Here is an 11,604-nt window from a genome sequence, read left to right on the forward strand (position 1 = left end):
TTTGGCTAATGACTTAGAAGATTTCTGTGATCAGTTACTCCCCTGGCTTTTGGCCCAGTCGTAATTCAGAACATTGTGATTGGAAGTGTGTGGAGGAGGAAAACACGTCATCTCATGGAAGTCAGAAGTAGTGAGAGAGGAAAAGGAAAGGATCCAAGGTTCCAATCCTCTCTTCTTGACCATGCCTACAACCATCTTATTTCCTACTATAGGCCAAACTTTTTAAATATGAAAGAAAAAGTTGGGTAACAAGCCTTTGACATGTGGCCATTTGAGAGATACTCATCAAAGCCCATAAATCATGTATATTAAAATAAAAAAGTAAATTATGGTATTCAAATGAGGAAACAATGGGGCTAGGGAATGTGAATCAAGCAGCTCCAGGAGGCTGATTTTAATTCCAGTAGTGGTTTGAGAAGAGGGGTTTCAGGTGAAAGTGAAGCTCCTGGAAGGAAGATCCATTGCAGGGATTAGAAAGGACTAAAGGTGATAAAGAGAATGCTTTTCAGCTCAGATAGTAAGGGAGCAATTATCACTCAGGAAAGAGAGAGAGAAGTAAGGGATTTTCAGACCAAGGAGCCTAAAATAATAATCAGAAAAGAGGCCATGGATTAAGATTTCTAGTCTAGTCAGTACCTATCAAAAGAATCCTGGGGCTGAGCGAGGGGGCTCATGCCTATAATCCTAACTTCTCAGGAAGCTGAGATCTGAGGATCACGGTTCAAAGCCAGCCCAAGCACAAAAGGACCTGAGACTCTTGTCTCCAATTACCTCCACAAAACGGGAAATGGGGCTTGGCTCAGGAGTAGAGCCATAGCCTTGACAGCATTTAGGCCAAGTTCCAGCCCCATAACCCCGCCCCCCCCCCCCACACACACACAAAAAGAATTAACCCAGCATCTTCAAAATAGATTTCATCAGCTTCAATGGAAATTTTCCAACTTCCCAATTTATACACAGAATAAAGAAAAATATATCTGAGCCTAAGATTTAGTTGAAAAAGCAAAATTTAATAACAGAATCCACAAATACATTTACTAAGATTGGGTTAATTCTAATGTACACAATTACAGATGATTTTCTACTGCCTTGGGGAAGTCCTCTAATTGATCAATTTCATAGGACTAGTTTTCATCTCTTCTTAAAGCCAGTCAAGACAAAAATTCTGGAAATTCTTATCTCTAAGCAGCAAAAAGCCAGAAACAGCTGTTGTTCAAGTGGTAGAGTGCCATCCTTGAGCAAATAAGCTCAGGGACAGCACCCAGGCTTTGAGATCAAACTCCAGAGACACATACATTCTCTCAGTCTCTCTCTGTCTCTGTCTCTCTCTGTATGTAGCTCTATGTGTCTCTGTCTGCCTCTTACACACACACATACACATGCACATGCATACAAATAAAATACCTTATTTGGGGGATCCAACATATTATAAATTTTATCACCTCCATTTTCCAGACTATCACAAGACGTGAAATAAGAATTTATCAATATATTACTTTTTTTACTTAGAATGAACAAATCCCATAATAGACTATGTGCATATTTCAAGTTGAGGCAAGAGGAAAGTTTAAAAGATGAAATTGGTTGGATGTGTGAGTTCATACCTGTAATTCTATCAAGTAATGTGGCGGAAATTAGAATGATTAAGGCTCCAGGCAAGCTCAAATAAAAAGTTTCAGAGAACCACTACCACTATTACCACCGATGACGAAGACAAGAACAGCTAAGCAGTTCTGTAGAGAAGTATCTCAATCAATCAAATCTGGGCATAGTGAAACATATTTGATGCACAGCTGTCATCATAGCTGTGCTAAGAGTATCACAACCCAGGCAAGCTGGTACATGAACATAAGACCCTACTTGAAAAGTAACTGAAGCATAAAGGGCTTGAGGGTGTTGTTCAACTGGTAGAGTACCTGCCTAGAAAATGCAAGGTTCTGGGTTCAACACCCCAGTAACAGGGAAAAAAAATCACAGGTGAAATGAAGAACATTATGTAGGACATTTTAAAATAATACTTGTCGATGAGGTAAAAACAAAATGGGTACATCTATCTGTGCTTAAAAAACAGCTGCTAACAGACAAAGACCTCGTATCTACAGCTAAAAAATTGAATCTCTCCAAAACAAATCTTCAAAGAAACAACCATCCCATTAAAAGATGGACTAAAGACTTAAAGAGACTTCTCTGAAGAAGAAATAAAAATGGCCTATAGACACATGAGGAAATGCCCAACATCTATGGCTATAAAACAACTTTGAGATTCCACCTCACTCCAGTTAGAATGACCAGGATCAAGAAATGTAATAGCAACAGATGCTGGTGGGGATGTGGCCAGGAAGGAACACTATTACACTGGTGGTGGGAGTGCAAACTCGTTCAACCACTAACAAAAGCAGTATGGTGATTCCTCAAAAGACTAAACATAGAGCTCCCCTATGACCTAGCAATTCCACTCCCTGGCATTTACCCAAACATCCAGAAACACGGACAGCTAAAGCCACTAGCACTGCAATGATGCTCATTGCAGTACTACTTACCATAGCAAAGATATGGAACCAACCCAGATGCCCCTCAGTAGATGACTGGATCAAGAAGTTGTGGTACTTATACAAAATGGAATTCTATGCTGCCATCAGAAAGAATGGCAGCACCCCATTTGTAAGGAAATGGAAAGACTTGGAAAAAATCATATTAAGTAAGCTAGACCCAAAGGAACATAGGACTCTTCTAGCAGAGGATTACAGTAGCTCAAAACCTAGGTACATAAGGTCATATAGGTGAGGCTAAATGAAAGGATCTCTAGGATATGGAAACAAGAGGTTTATCTTGTGTGATTGTTGATCTTAAGGTACTATGTTATTTTTCTTCCCTTTTGTTGCCCTTTGGTTAATTTCATATTGTTATTATATCTGACTTTGTTACCTGGTATATTGTATATATGATTATTTGTTTATTTGAAATAGGAAAGGAAGTGGGGAAAACAAGATGATTGGGAGGGCAGGGGGGAAGGAAATGAGGACAAAAAACCATGAGAAGGGCTATTAATGTGTGAGAAGTAATGCACCTATTATCTGGCAGATGTCACTGTGATCCCTCTATACATTACCCCAATAAAAAATTAAAAAATTAAAAAATTAAAAAAAAACCCAGATGCTAGAGATATATTCTACTATATAAAGTTGCAGTAGCTCTTGTGAAAGCTTATGATTGTGGTAGTCTCTTGTGAATTTTTCTTTCCTTCCTTCATTCCTTATTTATTTATTTATTTATTTACTTATTTTGCCATTTCTGGAGCTTGAACTAGGGGCTTCATGCTCTCACTTGGTTTTTCTTCTTTAGGCTGGCATTCTATCTCATCAACCACGCCTCTACTTCTACTTTTTGCTAGTTAGAGATAAGTCTCAGGGATTTTTCTGCTTCAGTTGGCTTTGAATCATGGTCCTTTGATCTCAATCTCTTGAGTAGCTAGGATTGCAGGTGTGAGAAACCTATTCCTGTTATGAGTACTTTGTATTATCAGCCACACATGCAAGAGACGTTCTCATTTGTTCATGTAAGTATATATATGTATGTGTGTGTGTGTGTATGTATATATATATATATATATGTGTGTGTGTGTGTGTGTGTGTGTGTGTGCATGTACTCTATTTTAGAGCATGGCAAAAGTGACTCAGTTTTGAATCTGATAAATTTTGAAATTATCTCTTTTGATCAAAATTGTTCCCCCAAATAAATGGACACTGGTGGCTCACTCCTTTACCTATTTAGGAGCCCGAAATCTAAAGGATCTTGGTTTGAAAACTTTATGAGACTTATCTCCCTGATAACCAGCACAAAGAAGAACTAGAGGCATGGCTCCAGTGGTGGCAGAGTATTAGTTGTGGGTAATCAAATAGAGCGAGCACCAGTCCTGACTTCAAACTCAGCAACAGAAACATAAAACCATCCTGTAGGTACATTGATTGAGGTGTACAATAGACCTGTTTGGCTGTTGACCAGATCCATATTAGGAAAAAAGTGAGTGACTAGCAAATAGGACAAAATATCAAAACACTTTTCGCACATGTAGACAATGAGGAAATTTTGAAGTAGTAAGTCTAATACTAAGTCCAATTCTATCTGTCCTGTGAGTGGTAGCTCTCATCTCAATGTCCTGAGTCAACACTATTTTGTTACAAATTGTTATGCCATACTTGAAAATAAACAGGTACAAAGTTCAACAAAGAAAAGATCTGTTGTAATTATCAAACATTTGCTTTTTTAATAAAGTTTATTTTTATTTTGAAAGCTCAGGGACAGAGCCCAGGCCTGAGTTAAAGCATGCTGGCCAAGGGTAGGGGAAGGAAAAGATGACCTGACCTGAACCCTGAAAAATGAAAACGATGTAATTACAATAAATTGGAAAGAGAGCAATTCTGGCAACTACAAACACAGAAACAGAAACATGCAAAATCCTCATGCTGATGTTAGTTTGGTTGTAGGAGTCTAGAATGTCCTGAGGTCAAGCTGAAAATGAAAAAGCACATATATTTAAAAAAAGAAAAAAAAGGCAAAAAAGAGTTTATTTTGTAATTATCTCAGTTTCATACAGTGATTTATCCATATTCAGCATCTAGTTTTAGCAATGATACAAATGTTTTCTTAAGTGATAATCTAAAACTTTTTTGTTTTGTGGGTCATTGGGCTTGAACTCTGGCCCCTGGTGATGTCCCTGAGTTCTTCAGCTCAAGGCTCCTGCCCTGCCATAGCCCCACTTCCCATTTTTTAAATATATTTTTTATTGTAATTAATAGAAGGGTTACATGATATTTGCCAGATAAATGGTGCATTAATTCCCATACATTGACACCCTTTCACATGTCTTGGTCCCCATTTCCCTTCCCCCCTCCCCCGCCCCTCATCTTGTTTTCCCTCGTTCCCTATCCAATTTCAGATAACCAAATATAAATCACTTCCCATTTTTTAGTGATTAATTGGAGATAAAAGTCTCATGTTCTTAAGTGCCCAGTCTGGCTTTGAACTGTGAACCTCAGGTCCCAGCCTCCTGAGTAGCTAGGATTACAGGCATGAGCCACTGCACCTGGCTCTAAAAAGTCTTAATCATTTGCTATCCCATGATCAGGATGAATCAAGAGAATGTTGTGTGAAAATACAATTTGAGCAGTAAATTGCATGGGAATGTTGCTTGGTACCCTCTAATTCTGAAGGATTTCATAGGTCAGGTTCGGTTACACTACTTAAAGTAACGACTGACAGGAATTTTTAGCTACACTACAACTGCATAAAGTTAAAAAAAGCATCGGCAGAAACAAAGAAAAGTGAAGAGGGACAGGATCATATACTAATGTGGAAGCTTGTTTTAACATGAATTTCTTGTCTTGGTTTGCAATTTAAATATCTCTATCTGTGTTACATAGTTTCTGTGTAGCCCACATAACCAGCACAAAGATTCCCCCTTCAATTATCTATCAACAGTTATCCAATTAACTCCAAGCCAGGCCACACTAAAGCCCCCAGCACAACCATGGCAATTGCAGTATAGTTTACCATAGCGAAGATATGTCATCAACCCAAACTCCCCTCAGTGGACAAATGGATCAAGAAAATGTGAAACACACACACACACACACACACACACACACACACACACACACACACACACAGAGGCCCTCTCTCTCACACACGGTGAAATTGTATGCTTCCATCAGAAAGAATGACATTGTCACATTCATAAGAAAAAAATTATATTAAGCAAAGTCAGACCCCCAAAAATATAGGTTGTATGGCTTCCCTCTATAAAACTATAAGTAAACCAATGGATAGTAGAAGACAAAAAAAATATACTTGGGCTTGATTAATTGAAACATTCATACTTTGAAACCAAGGGAAAATATTCATTTTTTTAATTAAAAGATTTTATTAACACTGGTTTTTTAACATCATATTTTAAATGTCAAGTTTAACAAACAAGTATTCAAGAATGGAATCTGTATATGCAATCACTGGCATTTAAGAACAAAATTAAAATTAACCTGAGAATTTGTATGTCATAGATACATATCAAACCATATAGCAATGTCTATAGAATTTATATTCCATCATAGATTTATGTCTATGTAGTTATATTCTATCTCCAAGTTCATGTCAATGACCTTGAGTACCTGAATATTGAGTCATTGTTCTTGTACTGTTTGGATCTAATATCCATATATCAAGACCATTTGCTTTTTGTTCTTTTGGTCTCTGCTTATCACTCAACGTGATTTGCTCTAGTTTCATCCACTTTATAGCAAATGCCATTATTTTATCTTGTTTGTTGGCTATGTAGAATTCCATTGTATGTATATATATATATATATATATATATATATATATACCACATTTTTTTTGTATCCATTCATTTTTTTGTATCCATTCATCTGCAGCAGGGCATCTGGGTTGTTTCCATTGCTTGGCTATTGTGAATAGTGCAGTGATGAACATGGCTGTGCAGGTGTCCTTATCATATCCTGGGTTATGATGCTCAGGGTAGATGCCTAGGAGTGGTATGGCTGGGTTGTAGGGAAGATCTACTTTTAGTTTTTTGAGGAACCTCCAGACTGCCTTCCAGAGTGGCTGTACTAGTTTACATTCCCACCAGCAGTGCAGTTGAGTTCCTCTTTCTCCACATCCCCAACAGCATCTGTCATTGTCTGAGTTCAAAATCTTAGCCATTCTTGTTGGGGTAAGATGGTATCTTAGGGTTGTTTATATTTGCATTTCCTTTATGACCATGGATGATGAGCATTTTTCTCATGTTTCTTTGCCATTTTAACCTCTTTTTTTGATAGGTCTCTCTTTAGTTCCCCTAAGGAGGATATTCTTAGGAGAGGAACACCAGGGCTCAATAGCAATGTGCATATTATCATATGAAATGATTATTGAAATGAACTCAAGAAGTGGAAGTTTTTTGTTTTTTTTTTTTTTTACTTTTTGTGATTTTTTTTCCCCCCTTTTGTCACTGTTCTTGGTTTCTGTACCTTTGGTGTTGTATGTGAATTTATCTGATTTAGGGAGGGGAAGGGGAAGCACAAAAGTGATGGGACAAAGAGTGAATTAATTCAGCAGTGATACTCACTATACACTATGTTGAAAATAAACTACACAATGTGGGGGGGGGGGTCAAGAGCTAGGAGGTTGGGAGAGAAAAACTGGGAGAAAATGAGGGAGGGGATGACATTGTTTAAAAAGTCCAGATTTAGCTTATAAAGTGATTTAGGAAAAGAGTCCTTTCTTTTTACTAGTAATCTTATAGAGAATTTTTAGTGAAGACTCAAGAAGAAATATGTCTTTGTCATATAACAAGTTTATTAATATCTATTTTATAACACAGAAACATGTTTTCTCATAGAAAAATGGTTAAATCATTAAATTTTCATAACACATTTAAATAACTCTAGAAGCTCACTTACTTTACCTTATTTACTTCACCTAACTTATTTCTAAAAGTTATACCAACATTACTAATGAAAATTTAGTTACTTAACAAATACTTACCATCATTTCAGGTTGTTTTTTTTCAACTATACTCACCATCTCCCTTTATCCTCTCCTGCTTACTGATACCTACCCCTATCACAGACCATTTTACTCACTACTCTTTTGTTTGTAGTGCATATTAATTTTGCCAAGGAGTTCCAACATGCTCTTTAGTATATAAATATAGTACATTTAAATCAAAATAACATTCTCTGTTGCTCTTACTTCATTCCCTTGCCTATTAATATGTTGGTGAGATTTCTCATGCCTTCACATACAGATCAAATATATTTCTATTTTATTCATCATTTTCTTTCCCTCCCCCATTCCCCTCATTCTCACGAACAGTCCCATAGAGTCAAGTTACACATATATCTGTGTATGTCACTATATATGTACACTATATCCACACTACATGTATACCATTGAAGCTAAGATTCCAAAAATAAACAAAAGTAAGCAGTATTTGTTCTTTTTGAATTTGACTTATTTAATACAATGTGATTATCTCCAAGGGTATTCTTTAATGTGGTAAAATCGAGCAATTTTTCTTTAAATAATATTATCTACCCTTTGTCCAACAGAAACATGCTTAAAAATGACATTTGGTGCAGGACCTTGCAATGTTCTCACACTCCTATCCTTCCATTTCAAGCTCCCAAGTGCTAGGATTAACAGCTTGAGCCTTCACACCACACTTATTAACTCCTTTTATTTTTTTATGCAAAACAACTTATTCTCCTACATATAAAAAACAGACATTTTTTATTATCCTCAAAAGATAAGTAACAATATCAGTAAGGAGGACTGAGTTAGGAAAAAATCCATCTATTCAACAGATTTAGTCCTTGGAGTTTGGGGAAAAGGTACTTGCTAATTTTCCCAATTTTCATCCAATTCTCTAAAGTTTCACATTTTCACCTTCAAACTTTTTTCAATGTCTGATTTAAAAACACTGAAAGTTTATAGTGTGTTATATATCATACTCAAAAGCAACAGTGTGCCTACTTAATAGTAACATTCACTTATTAATCTTAGTACATTTACCTCCTTTAAAAGCTTATTCTTCATAATGAATGATTATGATTGGGTGAAATTCTAATATACAAAACTGAACTATATATACTGCATTATATTCCCAAGTTTCTTTCCCAGCTAATTTTTCTATTAAAAAAGAAACAAAAAAAAAGCTGGATGTAGTGGTTCATGCCTATAATCCTAGCTACTCAGGAGGCTGAGATCTGAGGATGGCAGTTCAAAGCTAGCCCAGGCACTAAAGACCATGAGACTTTTATGTCCAATTACTCACTAGAAAAGGGGAAGTGGGGCTCTGGCTCAAGGGGTAGGGTAGTAGTCTTGAGCGGAAGCGCTCAGGGACAGTGCCCAGGCCCAGAGTTCAAGACCATGACCCATCAAAAAAAAAAAAGTGAAGAAACAAACACTGCAGATTCTGAGGCTGGGTTGAAGATATTTGAATGGAATGGGTACAATGCAAAAGGATAAAGAGAACAATGATCTTTGCATGTATGGAATATAAATGTGGGTCTATCCCAATGAAACCCCAGTTAATGTATGTGAATAAAATAGCATTCCTAAAAATAGGAAATATATATATATATATATACACACACATTCCACCTATATATCTATATTGCTATATATATCTATATATCATACACTGGCTATTTATAGATTGGTAAATACAGTACCTTAATAGAGACTTGTGGGTATATTTTCAGTTTCCTGAATGTGATATTCTATAGTTTTATAATGTTCCAATGTGGGGAAAGACAGATGGAAATTAAATTTTCTAAATTTCTACTTGTGAATCTATAATCATTAAAAAAAAAAAGTTAGTGGACAATTTTACTTCATCTCCTGTGTGTTATCCCTATATTTACCCCACTAAGTACTGCTGGCTACTGGAAACATGACCATGGGCAGAACAAAAGATTTAACCAGATATTCTAGAGTTACATTTTTCCTTGAAGTTCATTATGATGTAAATAAGTAGAATTCTAGCCGCAGTGTGGAAGATTAAGCAGACATTAAAATCTACTATTTAGAAGTGGCACTGTGCTAGAAGTAGTAACATGCTAGCCTTGAGCTGAAGAGCTCAGGGACAGCGCCAAGCCCAGATTCAAGCTACACAACTTACAAAAACAAAATTATTCTGTAGACAACACTTTAACACGATGAACTCACCCCTTAATTATTAAAGCCATATTACTATACAAAAATGAGTAACATGCTTATATTGCTTGCCAAGACCCATCTTGACAAAAGAGCCAGGTACGGGATGACATGTTGACATATGCCTGACGTCAGTCATCCTAGTTATACAGATGTAAGCAGGACCATCGTCCAGACCTGCCTGGGTAAGAAGTGTGAAACTTTATCTGGAAAATAAAGTAAAAAAGTCTCTGGGACTGGATCAAGTAGTATAGTGCCTGCCTAGTGGGAGATTGTGAGTTCAAATCCAGTACTGCCAAAAACATTAAAAAAACTAAAAATATTCATCATGTTGTGTAAGGAAATAAAATTCTGGTACTTTCCATCCCATCATTTGAAAATACCCTCCTGCCTTTTTCCCTAGTTGCTCTTTTAGAAGCTATGACTTCCCAACATTTATCAGCCCATCTTTATCTCCTTTCCCACCAACAGCTCAGTATTCCCCAAATGTTTTATTGGTAGCACAGGATTAAGAGACCAAATACTAGTTAATGTTCAGGACCCTGGACAGCATCACTTGTGCTGGGAGTGATATTCCTTTCATTTAGTGACTCTGGGATTCAAGAATGCATGTTTTATTTCTGGTAAACATGTTAAGACTATGACTATGTCATCTTTTTCCTTGAGTCTACTGGACACCCTCTTAGTTCTACCTTAGGTAAGTCAAGTTCATGGGCCATTTAGAGGTGTAACCTTAGACCAGAACTTCCTCATTCTTTCCCCTACAGATCTCTGCTGGCCAGAGTAATGCAGGTTCTTAGAAGTATTACTCAAAGATGTAGATGAAAAACAAATTTTGTTTAAACACTCATGTTGCATCTCTAAAGTACAAGAGAATTTGGCATTCTATTTCAGAATTCTCTCACTCAACATTAGGTACACAATGTGTTAGTTCAGGAACTTGTTTTTGTCCCAGTAGTTTTGCAACAACTTGGCACAAGCAGAAAAAAAAAAAAAATGTCCCTAAATCCAAAAGCAAAATTGATAATTCAAGGTAAACCACTTATTACTTCAGAAAACCAGTTTGACTAATGCATATCCTGGGAGTATGTGTGTTCTAGTTTGAAGAGCAAAGTATCAGGCTACTTTCTAGAATACATGTCCAGCAGTAAGTGTAGTATTTATATGAAAAACTAGATTGTCCCCTGTCCCCATTTTATTACTAGCTTCTTGCCTTCAGTCTGAAATGATGAAATCCGATTCAATAGCTGGGAAAGAAAATATAAAACTAGTCTTTAAACTTACCTGACTTCTTCAGTGACATCATCGGCCCCAAACGGCTCATCATTTTTTTTTAACCTTAAGTGAACAGCTTCTGTGGATCTTTCTAGACAAAGCAAAGCCTAACACAAACTTTTGGATCTCTTCCTGAATAGTAATGAACTTTACTGCTATTCCGTGATCTGGGGTCAAGGTTAAACACAAATTTCCTTCAAAATGCATTAAGTCTCACAATAGAGTTATCTTTTTAAGAAAATGCTTTTAATCCCAAGATTTGATTCCCAAAATAAACATGGAATTGAAATTGTTGTGTTTATGGGTAATTCACACATCCCATGTTAATATACACACTCATGGATCTTGGGCAAGTCACACATCCCATGTTAATATACACACTCATGGATCTTGGAGATGTATGTTTTTGTTGCAATGTGTAATAAGGTACAAATACCAACATTTTGCACCACAAAGTAACCACTGTTTCTAGCATAGAAATTCTAAGTTATTCCAATTCCTCATCTATAAACCCACACTTGTAGAGTAGCAACCTTACCTTCAAGTCTTGGTTATTACTGGCTAGCTCTTTCTAAAACTAAATGGTTTTAGATAGGTAATTTTTTTGCTCACCAG

This window comes from Megascapheus bottae, chromosome 8 (assembly GCF_031878675.1).
Source record: "Megascapheus bottae isolate mThoBot1 chromosome 8, mThoBot2.hap1, whole genome shotgun sequence".
NCBI classification, from domain to species: Eukaryota; Metazoa; Chordata; class Mammalia; order Rodentia; family Geomyidae; genus Megascapheus; species Megascapheus bottae.